The 17,605-nt window shown below is 32.0% G+C and overlaps 1 long non-coding RNA gene across 1 annotated transcript; it reads right to left on the bottom strand.

Annotated features, from left to right (window-relative positions):
* Nucleotides 1–13,903: 13,903 nt before the first annotated feature.
* Nucleotides 13,904–16,857, bottom strand: LOC149563417 (uncharacterized). Its single transcript, XR_016363554.1, has 3 exons — nt 16,796–16,857; nt 16,567–16,635; nt 13,904–13,993 (listed from the first exon to the last, which is right to left on the bottom strand). It is a non-coding gene; the product is annotated as an uncharacterized LOC149563417 (long non-coding RNA).
* Between the last annotated feature and the right edge of the window lie 748 nt (nt 16,858–17,605).

The following is a 17,605-nucleotide window of genomic DNA, read 5'->3' as shown; positions in this document are numbered from 1 at the left end:
ATCCTAGAGAAAAGGATCAACAAGCAGACCAGAAGGGGGACTTATTTTGAATATCTTGTATAGTGGAAGGGACAACCAACAGCAAATGCAACATGGATATTAGAAAAGGACCTTAAGGCACATGGTTTTGATCCCTCACTTCACACCACTCTAGAGACTGGAGTTTCTTTTATGCAGGGGATGGGAGTATATGTTGCATAGATAACAAATAGTTATTAAAATTTTAGGGCCACTAACTCAGCAAAGGCCAGGATTTCCATTAGAACCTAGATTTCTGAAATTTGGTGCTGCTTTTGTATATTTACTCTTACAGGGATCCTTAGTAGCACATTTAAAAAAATATTTTTCTTGAAATCTATTTGGTGTGGTTCTAATCAATGGTATGTGTCTAGTTGCAGTTGGATTTCCTAATATATTGCAATTTCCAGCACTATGATAATTTATTAAAATTTCAAAAGCATACCTTATTTAAGAATTTTTTTGAATCATTACTATGAGTTTTTTGCATTACATCCTTGCCCAGCTGCACTTCTACTATGTAAAAAGATAACATATGGGTAGGTTTTCCTTCTACAACAAACTCATTGTCTTCAGGATCAGTGTGTCTTTAATTGAAATATTCAATAGGATTTAAGACATACTGGGTAATCAAATGTTTTTTTCTTTCTATTGCTGGGAAATAACATATTGACACTCAAGATATGGTTAAAATTGGCTTTGGTTGACAATAGTAACAAAGCTATTTTTGGCCAAGTTGGAAATGCTTCAGTGTCTTTTGGTGTGCAGTGTTAACTATTGGCTCCATTGGGGGGGGGGGGGGGGGGGGGTTAGCTAATCTAGAAGAAATATAGGATCAATGATGGTGATTCCCTGTATTAAGTTGCACACAGGATCCTCCAAGTTGGAAATGCTTTAGTGTCTTTTGGTGTGTAGTGTTAACTAGTGGTTCCATTGGGGGGGTTAGCTCATCTTGAAGAAATATAGGATCAATGATGGTTATTCCCTATATTAAGTTGCACACAAGATCCTCCAATTTTCAATTGATTGATTGCAACAAATAAAATATTGCTCTTTCTATGTATTCATATAAGGAATTTAGTTGAACCAACCAATAAATGTATTCAAGAAACACTTGTGTCCTGCTTCAAATTCCAAGAGAACTCAACCAATGTTGTTCCTGCTTTAGTAGATAGCCCCTTTCACATCCTCCCTTGCCTCTCTAATTAAGTGAATACTCGCAGAAGTTTCCTATCATGAGAAATGGAGCCATGGGGATTACATTACTACCGTAAAATTAAATAATAAACTAGGTGTTCCAACTATTCATATATCTTCTATTGATACATATTTGGAAATGGTCCTTACTATCAAGATAACTTGAATGGAGATTGGATGTGAACATTGATTATGAAGAAAATGCGTGCCTCAATCAACTCAGAGTAGCAACCTAATAAGGTACAATAAGCTTGTCTCCCAAAGAGGAATAATAGTTAAGGAAATGCAAGGCTTAATTGATTTGATAGCATTGTGGAAGCATTCGGGCCTATTCAAGCTTCTTATAAGGAATCAACTCAGACCTATTCAAGAAGATAGTATTGTGGAATATATCAAACTTAAATACCTAAATGAGTCAACCAAAGCCATTCAAAACTGATTTGATACCAAAGAAAAGAGAATCAAAGAATTACCTTGCAGGAAACTCCAACCAAATGCTTTTCATACCAAACACCAATGCTACAAAAGTATAAAATAAATAACTAGATGAATAATTTTCAAGCGAAAAGACAAAGCTAAGCCCAAACTTAAGCCTTGACGTCCTTCAGAATGCACATATGTGTTGACATGGATTCAAAAGAATTATTTTTTAGTTCTTTGTGATAGTGCATGATGGTAGCTCTAGAATATTAATTATGTCAAGCTAAGACTAACACACAGGCCATTGCAATATTTTGAGTCTAACATATTTAAATGACCAGTGATGCCTACGATTATGGTAGAATTGTCAGTGGATATGTTTTACATCTCCAAAGTAGGTTTTTTTTAATGTGTATAACCCCTTACTTTATCTTTGGACATGACTATTTTTGATGTTTAGATGTTGATATTGTTGTAACCCTATTCTGATAACATACAAAATGTTGAAGCTTGAAAGGAATTTGGAAGTTTTTGGAATCCAAAGTCAGCAATTTGTTAGTTGTATCTAAATTTGTCAAGAAGTCAAGCCCTTTGACGAAGCTGTAAATCATTTAGAGTATCTCAATAATCATTAAACCTTGTCCAAAAGCTATTTTTCCCAAATTTTTAGCAAATTAAATTTGAAGCCTTTTGTAGTCCCAAAATGGGCTCCAAAATGTTCATTTTTTTTAGCAGAATACAAAAAGAAATCAATTGTGAGGACTTGTAGGAGAAATGTAGAGACAAACTTACAAATTATAATGATGGTCCAAGTTAGAGAAATGAAAGGAATATCGACCAAAGAAGAAAAAAATTATTGGTATTCCAGTGCACTTTGAATCCATGGCATGATTTGAAAATCCTAAGCAAAATAGACGGAACAACAATGTCCAGTATAGCCACAAAAATTGGTGCTAAAACAACCAAAAGAGATCCCAGCATTAGCAAAGCAAACCATCATCTCTACCCTTACCATATTTTGGCTCATCCACAATGACCATACACAGTAGATTCCCAAGTCTTGAGTGTCCCTCTATAGAAGTTTCTCATAACAATGAAGTAGGGCATGAAATTGACCTTTTTACATTTTAACATATGAAGCTTGTGTTGGTCAAAATTTTGACCAACACAGGCATGGATTTTTAAAAAAAGGCTATTTCTCCTTGCAAATTTCAACCAATGTAAAATATTTTAATAGATGGTCAAAAATTTTGGTCTAAAATTTTTGGTACTTATCAAGATTTTTAATCATGTAGTTTTGAATAGGAGTGGTTAAGAATACCCATCTCTCACAAGCCCGAATAATCCACTTAGCACTCACTACATCTAGGCGTTGCTCACAAAAATGAAAGATTATGACTTCTTGAGAGCTCAACTGTGACAGTGCTACTTTAATTCAAGTGCAATTAACAAGCCATCTTACCTTGCTGCCTCATTTGCAAAACCTTCATAAAGTGTTGTGTCCTATGAAACTTTGATTATAGAGTTTCTTAGATCATTCATTAACAAGTAGGTGAGTTTTCAAGCTTGTAATTTTTAGATCCCTCAAATATCTATCAATAGCTCAGAAAGAAAATGGAACTTTTGCTGACCATGTATTTATGGTGCAGGTTAGTGGCTCAAAGTTCTATTACCTAAAAAATGAGGCTATTTAATTGGAGATGGGACTCATTAACTGGGCTCTATCAGAACTCACAAGAAGAGGATATGTGCCTTTGAGTACCCCTAATATTATTCAGGCATCTATTCTTGAAAAGTGTTCCTTTCAACCCTGGGAAAAGAATACCCAGGTGTTAAGTCCTTTTATGATACAGAATTTGATTGACAGAAAAATTTCTATCATTAATAATTTATTGTCTTAGTTGTCCTTTTTATATGTTCCAAGGTTCAAGTCATAAATCATTGGAGTTACAAGAAGATCAAAGGTTTAAAGATAAGATGGTGCATTTGAAAATTTGAACCACCATGATACAGATATACTAATTTTGTTTTGAGCAAGTATATTCTATATATGGAACGGATATATGAGTCATTCAATTTTAGGGAAAAAAATTATTTTTGTAATCGGACGTACCTATGTTTAATGCCTTCATTCTTATTTCTTTATATACTAAGTTGTGCCCACTATCCACAAATAGAATATTGGTGACATATGATTGAGACTCCAAGCCATAATGATGAAAAGATACCATGGTTGCACAATGCTTTGTTGTTTGAAATGCTTCATAACTAACAATAATAGATCTGTGTTATATAGATTCCTCAGCTCCTTCTGTTGAGTGATTAGTGAATTGAGTTTTTTTTGAATTTCTATTGCCTAAAGTATAGCTATTTTTTCTGGGTTGTTGGGTAGGGGTTTGTACTATGTCCATTAGTTCAGAAAGGTTGAAATGTTTGTGATACGTCATCCAAAGGAAAGTGAATTATTCCTTGAGGAGCTAATTAGCATTGAGGAGGATCTCTTTTCTTCACTTGGATTACACTTCAAGTGAGTTGGAAATCTTTGGCTATTTAATTGATTATACATCATAATTGTTTTGTTTTTTTGTTTTACAATTTTTGATTTTTTGCAAGACTCTAGACATGCCTTCTGAAGACTTAGGTGCACTAGCATACCACAAGCATGATGTGGAGGCATGGATGACATGTATAGGGTGGTATGGTGAGGTATACCCTAAACTGTAATGCCATTCAGCAAGGACAATATTTGATTGGTAGATAGGAAAAAAATATATGCCTCTACAAATATTCATGTAATAATTATACAAATTTTCTTATTTTTAGATATCCAGTGCATCAAACTAGATAGATTACCAAATTCATTGACTTAATATTCAATTTTGACTTGTAAGTACAAAATTAACTCTTTCAGTGGTTTTCAAGCCCAAGAAAGGGAAAACCCCATTGCCACCATTGCAGTTTGTACATATGTTAAATGCAATAGCTTGTGCTGTACCTAGAATGATTATATCCATACTTGAAAATTTTTAGTAGGAAGATGGATTTGTAATTGTTCTAGAAGTTTTGAAACCATTAATGGGTGGTGTTGAAGTCATATATCCGAAGTCAAAACAATAAAGCAATTTCTTGGATGTGAAGATAATTTTGTGATAGTTTTTTGAACCATTGTTTCTGAGAAGAACCTCAGATTTAGCTACTGAGTGTATGAAATGTTTTCCAACTCATACATTTTAGTACTCATCTTTTTTGACCTTAGTAATCCTCAAATGGTAGGTTCACTACACATTTATTGGGACAAGTTGTAGGTAGGTGTCTTAAATGCATTTTTGCATTCCTTACTTGATCCCTTGGTAACTTAAAGATCCAAAAAAGTATAAAATGATGTTCTTTGAACATTCATTTTGTTCAAATGAAATTTAAATAGAAGGGAGATTATCCCAATACTACAGACTATAAATAAAAGAAGATGTGAATACAATATGATGTCTACTACATCACACTTTGCAAAGGGAGGGCATTCTTCTTCAAAAGATCATATTGATAATGATATAGTAGATCACACAGACAACATGAGGATATTTAATAGTAGAAAGTTATTATTTATTTTTATTTTTTATTTTTACATGGGGGTGTCATCGTGATCTTAGCCCAGTGATGACCAGTGGTCGATGCAAGATTAGGGTGAGACTAGTCCACCATTTGAACCTGGAGGCAGAATCAAACTCAAGACCATGAGGGTGACCCACGACTTCAAGCCTGTCCATCTACCATGTGCACTAGGGGTCGCCCCCTACAATTTCTCATTTATTATGTAGAAATTCAGCTGACTACTTCCATAAATATTCTTGATTCATATGGAAGGCAAAATACTTTGAGGAGGCCATCTTACTGTAATAGTTGTTTGTCAGGTAAGAAATAATTATAGTTTGAGACAAAAGAATTTGAAAAAAGATCAAGGGAGAGTTGGTAGTATTTTTGTTAAAGAGTCTCATGACAATGCCAAGAATTCTAATGATGTCAAAATGATGGAAGTGAAAGACAACAAAATGTCCAAAGGTGAAATCAAATAATGTCAAATCAAAATAGAAAATTTCTCCTGGAATAAGAGGCAATCCTGTGAATAACACTATATTTGCAAGAATAATGCAGGTGTACATATGTTAAATTCATATTGGAATGGTTAGAATTTTATTTGTGATCTTGATAGTAATTTTTAACAATGGAGTTCAAGAGATTGGACTACTCATTCTCTATTTAGTATGAACAATATGATAAGAATATGTTTGAAATGAGCTAGATACGTATTTGAAACATTGATAAAAGCAATTGACAACTGTTTGGTATTATGCTAGTGTTTAGGAAATTTATAAAAAAGTATATTTATAAACTATGTTGTAGGATGGTATGTTCACTTGATTATGCAGTTGTAATTAATATGGATGACTAAAGGAAATCATAAATAAGAAAGTATAAAAAGAGCTCCTTGTCTTCCAACCATGCATACCTTAGCCAACAAGCCCACACCGAAGCCTCACTTATTTTATGTTGACTAATGGTCTTTGATGGCTCACGAATGCTTAACTAGGTCAGTAAGAGTCATGTGCCTTGAAAATGCAAAATTTCACCTTTAAGACAAAGGAACCACTTTTCAATATCACCTGGTAAACCTGGGTGAACCCACAATAGTGGGTTACACTTTTTTAGAGGAAGAAATTCATCCAAACAAGCACGGATCAAAAAAATTACCCGTATAGTTTCGATAGAAACTCTTTTTCAAAGTTTCGATCGAAACTAGTTACTTTCCATAGAAAGTAACTGTCGATCGAAACTAACCCGCGTTTATAGTTTCGATTGAAACTTAAGTAAAGTTTCGATCAAAACTTTGAACGCGGGTTTCCCTGCAGTTTAAAAGTTTCGATCGAAACTATGAAACCCGCTAGCATAAATAGCGGTGCAGTCAAATTCTCTCCTCATTATTTCGATCAAAAGTTGGAGAGAGCCTGGCATCTGCTTTATCGACCGTCTAGAAAAGGTATGAAACATTTGTTTTTTTCCTTTTTTCTATTGTTTTATTTAAAATTTATATGTTTTTTCGTATATTTTATTGTTTTATATATATGTTCCTTTGTATATTTTATTTTACTATTCATGCTTAAGCCTCTAATGTTATTATGAATCTCTAAATTAGATCTAAGTATATAATATTATCTTTTAATTTAAAATTTATTTAAAAATTTATTATTTTAGATGTTCTAAAATGTATTTAATTTATGTATTTATTACAATGTTGAATGATTAGATTAGATGTAAATTTATGGTTTAAGTTACATGTAATTTTACAAATAAATATAATTTTGACTTATAACCATATAACCTTGACCTAGAACCATATAACCTTGACCTAAAACCATATAACCTCAACCTAAATTCATTATTTAAACTATAATCATGACCTAACCAAATAGTTATGTACAATAAAACCCTAAACATATATAAGTAAGTACTTAATCACATAACAACTCGCCAAGGGATCCAAACAAAAAACTTCTAATACTATTTAAAATAATTTTACTTAAATTGTATTGTACTTTGTTTCATGGATCAAAAATGGATGATGTAAACTATTTTATAAATGTATATTCTTTCAACCTTTCATACCCTGTGACATGTACAGTGGATGATTGTGCATTCCGAATTAATTTGCCAAGTGGCATTCGGAACAAATGTATATAAATTATTTAAATGGATTGAACTGAAGTCTAGTTAATATTATTTCATGTGGATGTGTTATTTATTTTACTTTTAGTACTTATAATTATTTAAAAATGAAATGTAAATGTGCTCATTAAGGAATTTGCAATCTCTTATGTTTTTTATAATTGTAAATTATTGTATGTATGTTATTGTTTGCTTAGTAAAACTTTTGATTAGTTCTTTGGATCCCTTGGCTAGGCCTCATTTAGAATTAACTATAACATCAGTTTGTAAATTGAATTTAAAAATAATCTAAGTATATAATTAACTATATTATAATTCAATCACATGTCTTAACTTGGGTCCAGATCCTAAATTAAATACATATATAAGAATGTCAGAGATTAATTTGCATCTAGGTAAGAATATAACATACATATACATACATACTTGAAACATATATAACTTAGAATGTGTATGACCTAAAGAATACATGTTACAACCTTTAATTAATAAAAGTTAATTATAAGAACATAACTTGATTAAATAATATACAAGTTACATAAAAAAATGTACATCATATAATCTAATGTTCATGTAAAGATTAAATATATTTAACTTAAATTTTAAGTCTTAAGTTCCTTAATGCTAAACAGTAGCCCTAAATTATACTAAACCTGGTCATAATCCTAACTGCAAAACCCTTTAATCATAAATTATAACCCCTAATCTTAGATGCACACTTGAAACCATAAAACTTTTCTAAATCTCAATTTGAACCGTAGAGGTCTAAATGATAAACCCCAACATTAAATAGTAAATCATATTAATACTTGATCCTAACTTTAATTATATAAATTTATTTAAACTATGTGTTAAAACCATAATCAAAATTTTTATTGCTAATACAAATCCTAACCCTCAGAATCATACTTCTAGTTCAACATGATGTAAACCCATACCCTAACCCTCTAACCATACTTCTAGCAATGATCATGTACAAACCTATAAGCTATAATTGAATAAATGTTAAACCATGACCCTAAATTATACTAAACCCTAGAATCAAGATGTATGTGTACACTAAGATCCTAAAATTTGTTAAATTTAAATGCTAAACTCTAATTTTAAAAGCTAGCTAGATATAAACTAATTTAAGTACTAAACCATTATTCTAACCCTATTTCATTAATTATAATGGTAAGTTCCCTTATACTAGATGATAAGCCCCAACCCTTATCCTAAATTATAAGCCCTAATCATAATCCTAGATCCATAAATTTAAACCCTGATGTACAAACCATAACCCTAAAAATAATACTAATACCAATGTCAACCCATATCCTAACCCTATAAATAGTACTAATAGAAATGTAAACCTAATGTACCCTAACCCTAGAATCATAACTATAACCCTAAATCATAAATGCTAACTTGCCTACTTTACTAACCCTAATTGATCTAGACTATAATTTCTACTCAGGTACTTGGGACCTCTGACCACATGATCCTAACCCTTTAATCGTGGTCTCAATCCTAAATCATAGCCTTAACCATAATTCTAACTCTAACTAGGTAAACCTAAAACTAAAATTTAATTATCCAAACCCTAACCTCAAGATCTTAAAATTTAATTTCTAAACCCTTATATTATAAATGATAATTTACGAGCTAAATCATAAGATTATATATATATATATATATATATATATATATATATATATATATAGTCCATGCATATCATATCAAAAGAATCATATAGAAATGTCATTTATGACATGTCCATCATATCAAATTATCAAAAAATGAGTGATATCATAATTTAGCATTATATCTTAATATTTAACACTAAAATAAAGTAACCCCTGGGTCTTGACCTTAAACCAAATTCAATATATCAAACTAGATTGAAAGGTAACCCTGGCCCTTAACTAATTAATATTATACTTATAAACCAAATTGAATTAAACCATGATCATAAACAGGTAATTATATATCCCAAGTTAATAGTAGAAACCTTGAATTTAACCTTAAATCCTTTCCCCAACCATTAACAAAATTGAACCGTTACCCTAAGATTGAATTGAAATGTTAATTCAATTTATTAACTCTTGTCCTAATTGAAACCTAAGCATGTAAACCTAATCAAATAGTACAAACCAAATTGAACCCTAATCCTAAAACTAATTAAACATTGATATCAAGGTCTCAAAATGATACATCAATGTTATATATATGTACACAAATAGATCTATATATGCAAATAGATCTAACAAGTTTATGTGCACACATATGTCTAAAACCTTTGAACATTCAATCTAACTTAGATAGATATATTACTTGCAGACATGTAGCTCTTAAAAGGTCCCTGAGTTACAAACATTATATATATAACAACATATGTGTTTTAAAATTTAGTTTTCTTTTAAGGTATATGTTCATTTAAGTTTTAGGACTTTTATATATATGTAGACATGTACGTGCATGTTTAAAATTATTAAAACAATTTAGATACAAGTTTTTTAATTTTGTCAAATTGTACATACATATATGTTAATATAAATTTCAAGTTTATTAAATGTCATACATTTTAATTTTAATTTTCAGGTTTACACATTATACACGCACCTACATACATTGACATGGCTGATCAAAAACCTTCTATCCCCCCCGAGTAGCCTATACCTGGGCCCGAGCAGCCTATCCTGGGCCCTGAGCAACAACCTATACTCAGGCCCGAGCAACCTATCCTAGGCCCTGAGTAGCAACCTATCCCCCCTGAGCAGCATCATGTCCCTCGTGATCAGCTACCTATCCCACCTTAGGAGCTCTATGATCACACTAACCAGGAGATTCATAGACTCTAGGAATCCCTGATTAGTGGCACATGCTCTAGTGTTTATAGTGGTACATGTCAGACTATCTTACGTAGCCTGACATTTATTCGAGATGAGATTCATGGCGCTACCCCATATTCTGCACATACTATACAAGCTGTCCTTGACAGTAAGAGATGAGAGGTCTCCTCTGGTCTTTCACTCTAGGAGGTGCAGGGCTTGGTGCCCAAAGATGTCCTGAAGAGGGAATGTTTCCCTCATTATCTTTCACAAAAGTATGTGAAGGGGCATTCTCCCCTTAAGTGTACAGATCCACAGATGGCTGCATTGATATACCCACGCTTCCTTGCTGCCCATGGTCGTTATCCAAATAACGACCAAATTCCACTCTATTTTTCCTTACAGCTTTATGCAGAGGTTCTCTTATGCAGGGCGGTGAACTACATAGATTTACCAAGACATTTAGGATAGGGGCATGGTAGATTGGCTGATAGGCAGCCAGGTCGTCCCCCACTGGCACATAGATCGATTGTCGAAGAGAGGGCACCTATTATTTCCCCTGTGTTAGGTCCATCAGCTGATGAGACCATGCGTACCACTCAGTTACGTGGGGTCCTTTAGGGAGTTGGAGAGATTTTAGTAGCTGTTAGATCTATTTTGAGTGATGAGGTTGGTCAATATTTGATGTCTCATCGGCATTCCAGATCATCATCCTATGCTTCATCTTTAGGAGACTTGTACAGTGCAGCAGGCATCCTTTCAGTGGCTAGCTTAGAGGGTCTCACTAGAGTGTTGACACGAGATACTATGATTGGTTTGGCTGAGGATTTATTAGATACATATAGATTTGTATCAGAGCATCTTGGCATACCCATATCAGATGTTTGAGGTCGTGTCCATGGTAGTACTAGGACGCATCCTCATCCATATTCCTCTCATCGATCAGGTAGTGGTCATGGTGGTAGTGCACATGATAATCCATCTACTGACCACTCTTTTTCTCCACAGAGACATATACATACCATAGACCCTTCAGCCAGTGTTATAGTGCAGGCTCAGAGTTCAGATGTGGGCCTTGATGATGTTGATTTGAGCTTGTCGACCACAGGGTGGATGGACTTTTTGACACGTGATGATTCTACTTCTATGCCATCTCATGTACATAGTCCACTTGGCTCGTCATTATTAGGACATGTGCTAGTCACTAGTCATGGGGCCCGCGTAGATGCAGAGATTGATCTTGATGCGACACAACGAAATCTGGATGCATTAGTGGACATGATCGATGCTAGGCAGTCCGAGTATTATCAGATGCCACCATCTACACAGGTAAAAAAAATTTCAAGTTCATGTTAAAATTTCAATCATTTCAAACTAATTTAATTTAGACATGTGCATGTGTGCACATGTACATGTATATCATGCACGTAGATTCAAATGTAATCATGTAGAGAAATTTTAATTTGATGTGTTGCCCGTGCACGTGTAGAATGTAGGGGGACGTGCCTATTTTTACTCCAGCTTTGATGCAAGATCGTGTACATCATCGAGACTCATTGGATGATGTCAGTAGTGGATAGGTAATGTTTATTTATGTTTTGATTAAATACATGTACATGTATTTCAATATCACTTTCTCTTGATTAAATATATGTATGTATTGATATCACTTTCTCTTGAATTTATATATAGGGGTCAGCACATCCTAGTGAGCACCTTGATACTAGTCAGTCTTCAAAGCGCATTGTGAGGAGGCGTGGCAATGATAGTCCTGCACGTGATGATCTATAGTTTTTTTTATCTAGATGATTTTTTGTAGACTTTCATCCAAAGAGACATTCATATATGTTAGATAGACACTTTATATACACAAATGATGCATGTTATATTTATATTTGATTTGATATAGATGTACCTGGATTTACATGTCTACATGTGTGCACACTATATTTATATTTGATATTATCTTCTGATAGATCTCTAGATAGATACATGTTTTTATTATTTGTTCTCGAGATGATTGATACATGTTGCATTATGTTGTGGAATCTAATGTACATACTAGATCTAGATCTAGTATATTATAAATTGTTTCTATCTAAGATATGTAAGTAATTTATTTAGATATGTACGTGCATGTTTAATATATTGATTAAATATATATATATATATATATATATATATATATATATATATATATATATATATATATATATATAGTTCATGTAATTTAAATGTTTGGTAATATATTGAACATGTATTAAATATTAAAGTATCAGGTAATTAGTTGTACATAATTCCTAACTCGAGTAAATCTATAGAACTCATCCCTTTTATTTGTACACATATCCTAGAATTTTATCCCCTTATTGATGTTGTAAAATTCAAGTCCAACTTAAAACATGTACATGTTCAAAATTTAGTTTAAACAAATTGCAATTTGAACTTGAAAGCTCACATGTCAAGTAATTAGTTAAATCGAAAGCTCACATGTCCTAAAATTGAAGCACATGTCCTAATTAGTTAAATTGAAAGTGTACATGTGTTCTAAAATTGACAAGTTAAATGAAATAGAAAGTTCAATATAATTTAGAAAGTTAAATGAATTCTTGCATTGAGTTAAAAATGAAAGAGTAAACGTTCAATTTAGAAAATTAGTTATTGGACACCAAATTTCAAATTGTTCAACACAATTTGAAATAGTTTGAACCAAATTTCAAATTGTTCTTGAGTTACATTTCAAATTTTAATCATAGTGAAATTTTAATTCAAGTGCACACATGTATCCTAGGATTTTATCCCCTTAAGCCCAATGTTCTAATTCAAGTCCAACTTAAAACATGTACATGTTCAAAATTTAGTTAAACAAATCGCAATTTGAACTTGAAAGCTCACATGTCCTAAAATTGAAAGCTCACATGTCAGGTAATTAGTTAAATTGAAAGCTCGCATGTCCTGAAATTGAAAGCACATGTCCTAATTAGTTAAATTGAAAGCGTACATGTGTCCAAAAATTGACAAGTTAAGTGAAATAGAAATTTCAATATAATTAATTTTACAAACTCCTAATTTCATCCTCTTAAGACAAGTGGTGTTCGAATTTCTTTCCCTCAAGGTGCACATGTCAAGTAATTAGTGTACACACATGTACATATAAGTTCATAATTTCTATAATTAGTTACTTTAGAAAATTCAAAATGAAAGAGTAAAATTTCAATTTAGAAAATTAGTTATTCCACGAAATTTCAAATTGATCAAATGATTGTTCAACCAAATTTCAAATAGTTTGAACCAAATTTCAAATTGTTCTTGAGTTACATTTCAAATTAGGAGTTGTTTCTATCTCATATCAAGTGGATCAACTCGTTCTTGGATAACATTTAATATTTTCTCATGATCATCAATATGGAGCCTCCACTTACGTATTCCAAGTCCTTTGACTTGATGAAGAGTTAGACCAGTGGCAATAACATGGTTACTATATTGATATACCTTATTGTTAGGTTGATAATCGGTGAAATGAATCCCACTTTTAAGTACTTTTATTTGCTTCAAATATGTTCCTTGTACAACAACAGAAGCTACACATGTACACATTTAAAAAATACATCAATCTTGAATTTAAGTCAAAGAATTTGAATTCATTAAAAATATAGATACTTGACATACATATATACATAATTCAACTATATACTAACCTATGGGAAAAACAATTTCATCACTTATTTCAGTCTTTGTTAGCTTCTCTCTTTCCATGGTGCAACATAATAAATAATAGCTAGCACCTTCTACATTTTCCAATTCTGCTATGACTGCAAAAACATTTCCTACACAAACTTATATATGTCAAAATTCTGGATACATGTCATTTACATAAGTACATATATATAATAAAAATTAACCAAAATTATGAAAAATGTATACATGTACATGATCCAGGTATATATATAGTTCATACATACCAACTCTGATCAATCCTGAAATATGGTTATAATCACTAGAAATCAATGGAATATCATCATAGTTTTCGTCCTCAAACTCATTCGTATTAATAACATCTAGTGGCACCAAAGTCCATTCACCCACATATCCATGTTCTTGATTAATGCAACCACCATAGTCTTCATCAATACAATTAGGACAAAAACATGAGTATTCTCTTGTATACAATGACTACACATTACTATTTGTACTCATGACTGAATGCAAAGATCGTGTCTTCTCTACCCTCTTGCATACATGCATTGATCTTCTATCAACACCTGAATGTGTACACAAGGTCCATAATTTAGTTAGAGATAATCTAAGGTAACATATTAAATATAAATTTAAGATTCAATTTAAAAATATGAACCAATTAATTTATATATACCTGATACCTCCCAAAACACTCTAAATGGTATGACTTGATCCGCTTCTGATGATGTGTTATCTATATTTGTTGGCACCGAAAAATGTGTTTTGCACCACTCAACCACATCATGAGCATTATTAATGTGATATCCTTTATAGTCCATTTGATACTTTCTTAAAGCACATTTGATACAAGCTCCTACACCATCATGCTCACCCTTTCCATGTCCACTCTCAAAAAAACTCCAAATGTGTGGTATATTAAGGTATCGATGATATCTACATAATGCATAAAATGGTCTAGCTGATTTAAATTGTGCTGCACATCCATTTGACCATACCAAATGTTTTTCTATTTTAATGTTTTTGTTTTTCAAATATTCAAAAAATGTCTTAAAACAATGTTCCACAAAATGTGTGTCATGTTCTTTGTCATCACTAATATAAAAGTGATACTCTTTTTTAATGACTCGTGCTTGATTTGTACTTTCCACACCATCCAGATCAATTTGTGCATGTCGATAAGACGCTTGAACCATAATAGTAACCTGCTCTGTATAGTAGTATTCTGCTTGAAGTTGTTTTTGAGATACGAAAGAGTAATTCTCTGCAAAGTCAACAACAGATAGAATTGTTCCAAGTGGGAAAGTTTCTCTTAGTGTTTGAAATTGTTCTACTTGCCACTTAGCAAAAAATGCATGGCGTATATATGGTTGAATCAATTTACAAAAATTTGACATAAATTCTCCAGCCGATATCTCATCCTCTACATATTCTAACCTTGTTGATTCTTTTCCAGCTTTTGTTTCTGACTTTATGTACTCATATCTCTTACATTTTACCATCCTTGTCGTATTAGTATCTTCTTCTCTCAAAGGAAATTTAGTCAAGTTACCACATGTTTCATAAGTTCCTCTTATGCAATCTATTTCACGGACACAATCATTTGGTTTGTCACATAAGATTGATGTTATGAATTGACTCGGTCGTTTAGGAAAAGTATTTTGAGAAGTTTCACCACTTTCTTCTATCATCTTTCAAAACCCTTCATAGTACAGATCAAATTCAACATGATATCGACAACAACATGTTTCAAAAGATTTATTTATCTTCACAAAATAGGGCTTGAATCTTTCAAACATTGTTTGTCCAATCTTTATGTTAGGATTTAAATTACAAAATGAGAGATACAATTCATGTTGAGTGACATCCAACCAATGTTTTGCGTGTTGAATATATTCCTTGGGCCCAATCCTCTGCTTGATGATATCTCTTCTATTTGGTGAAGGACGAGTATTATCAATCCAAAATTGAATAACTGAGTTCTTAACTGTTTCCCCAATCATGTCAGATCGAGGAGCTCTACACATTAGTGCCCAATTGCCTTCTAATGTACTATCATTCAAATTGTTTCTCCTTTTTGGATAATGTAGTACTGTATTTCGACTATACCCAAAATGAGATGATAATGAAGAGATCTATCTATTTTGGGATGTTTTCTTATTTAAAATAGATGTTAGTATCACTCTTCGTGCAATGGATTTATCTGTAGATCTAGTTTTTTTCCCAATGGAATGTAACCCTTCCTTAACACTTTCAACAATATCTTTTTCTAGTTTAGAAGTCCTCATCTTTTTTATACTTGTATCTATACCCAATAGTCTCAGTGGCTCTTTTAATTCATCTTTGAGAAGTGAAATTGATAATAGTTGAGTTTTCTCCACTGTTGATAGATTCTCAAATTGTGCAATTATGTCTTTAGACTTTTTATTCAATTTCCTCTTCGTAGTATGTGTAGGTTGATTAGCATATTCTCTCAATGTTTCCACATCCATTTCAATTAAATGATCTATGTTTCTATGATTAATTTTTCTCTTCAATCTTTGAGCTAAATTAACATTCTCATTTGTTGTTTGATCTCGGGCTGCACAAGAAAAAATGAAACAAAGTCTTTAGATACAATCTAGATTTAGGGGACATATATGTATACATATATACATGTTTAACTCAAGAGTGAAATATTATGTACTTGATTAAATTATCTAACCTTCAGATGGTCCTTCTTCAATATCCATTGCTTCATCTTCAATTTCCTCATGTCCAACATTTTCATCATCTACTAGAATTGCATGTGCACGATATAACAAATAAAATCAAGTAAGTTTATAAGGGGAAATATCGCTCACTAAATTTAAAAATTAAAGACATAAAGTTTGATAGAGACCTAGAATTCTAGAAAGATCTATATTATATACTTGCAAGAGATGCACATGTACCTATTTGAACTTGGGATGAACCTTCTCCAATGTCGATAGGTTGTCCTGGTTGACTACGTCCTAAATAAATTCATTTATTAAATTTTAATCATAATCTAATAAACCTTAATGGACTATAAATTATTAACATAATTGAATAAAAAAGGTAATTCCCATGCTAAATAAATTCATAATTTAAATTTATTCATAATGTAATATTCATCCTAAGGACTAATATGGACATAATTGGATAAACCCTAATGGCCTAAATATGAACATAATTTCAAATAAACTCTTAATATTAAGTTAATCTAGTAATGCTAATTTAAGATAAATATGATATTCCTAATTGGATTTAAACCCTAATCCTAACTAAATAAACTAATTAAATACATTGGAAAAAAGATTGTGCATGTGTACCTGATCTAAGATAGTATCTTGCTAGCGTTTTTTGACGATTTTCATCTTCTTGTTCCTTAGTTCTTCTTCGTGCATATTTACTTGCTCTTTTATCTTTATTGCCCATGTCGTAAATTCTTCTTCCAAAATTTGAAAATAGGTTGAAGTTTGTCAAATATTTCTTTCTACCCAATTCAGAAGCCAATAACTTGATTTCAGATAAATGCAAATTGTAAAAAATTAAACTCATATTTATATAAAACATTTTTTTTTAAAAAACCTCTTTATTAGCCGACTAGACAAAAATCCTAAGGAGCCGACTAGAAAAACACCCCTATGGTCTGCTTCTAAGGGGTTAACCGGCTTTCCTAGTAAACTGTAATAATCAATTTACAAACACCCATTAAGTTATGCTCTGCTCAACTACTGTTC

This window comes from Cupressus sempervirens, chromosome 4 (genome assembly GCF_028749045.1).
Source record: "Cupressus sempervirens isolate cs-2001-9-10 chromosome 4, ASM2874904v1, whole genome shotgun sequence".
Lineage (NCBI taxonomy): Eukaryota > Viridiplantae > Streptophyta > Pinopsida > Cupressales > Cupressaceae > Cupressus > Cupressus sempervirens.
The sequence above is the reverse complement of the archived record's forward strand: the minus strand, read 5'-3'. Positions and strand labels throughout refer to the sequence as shown.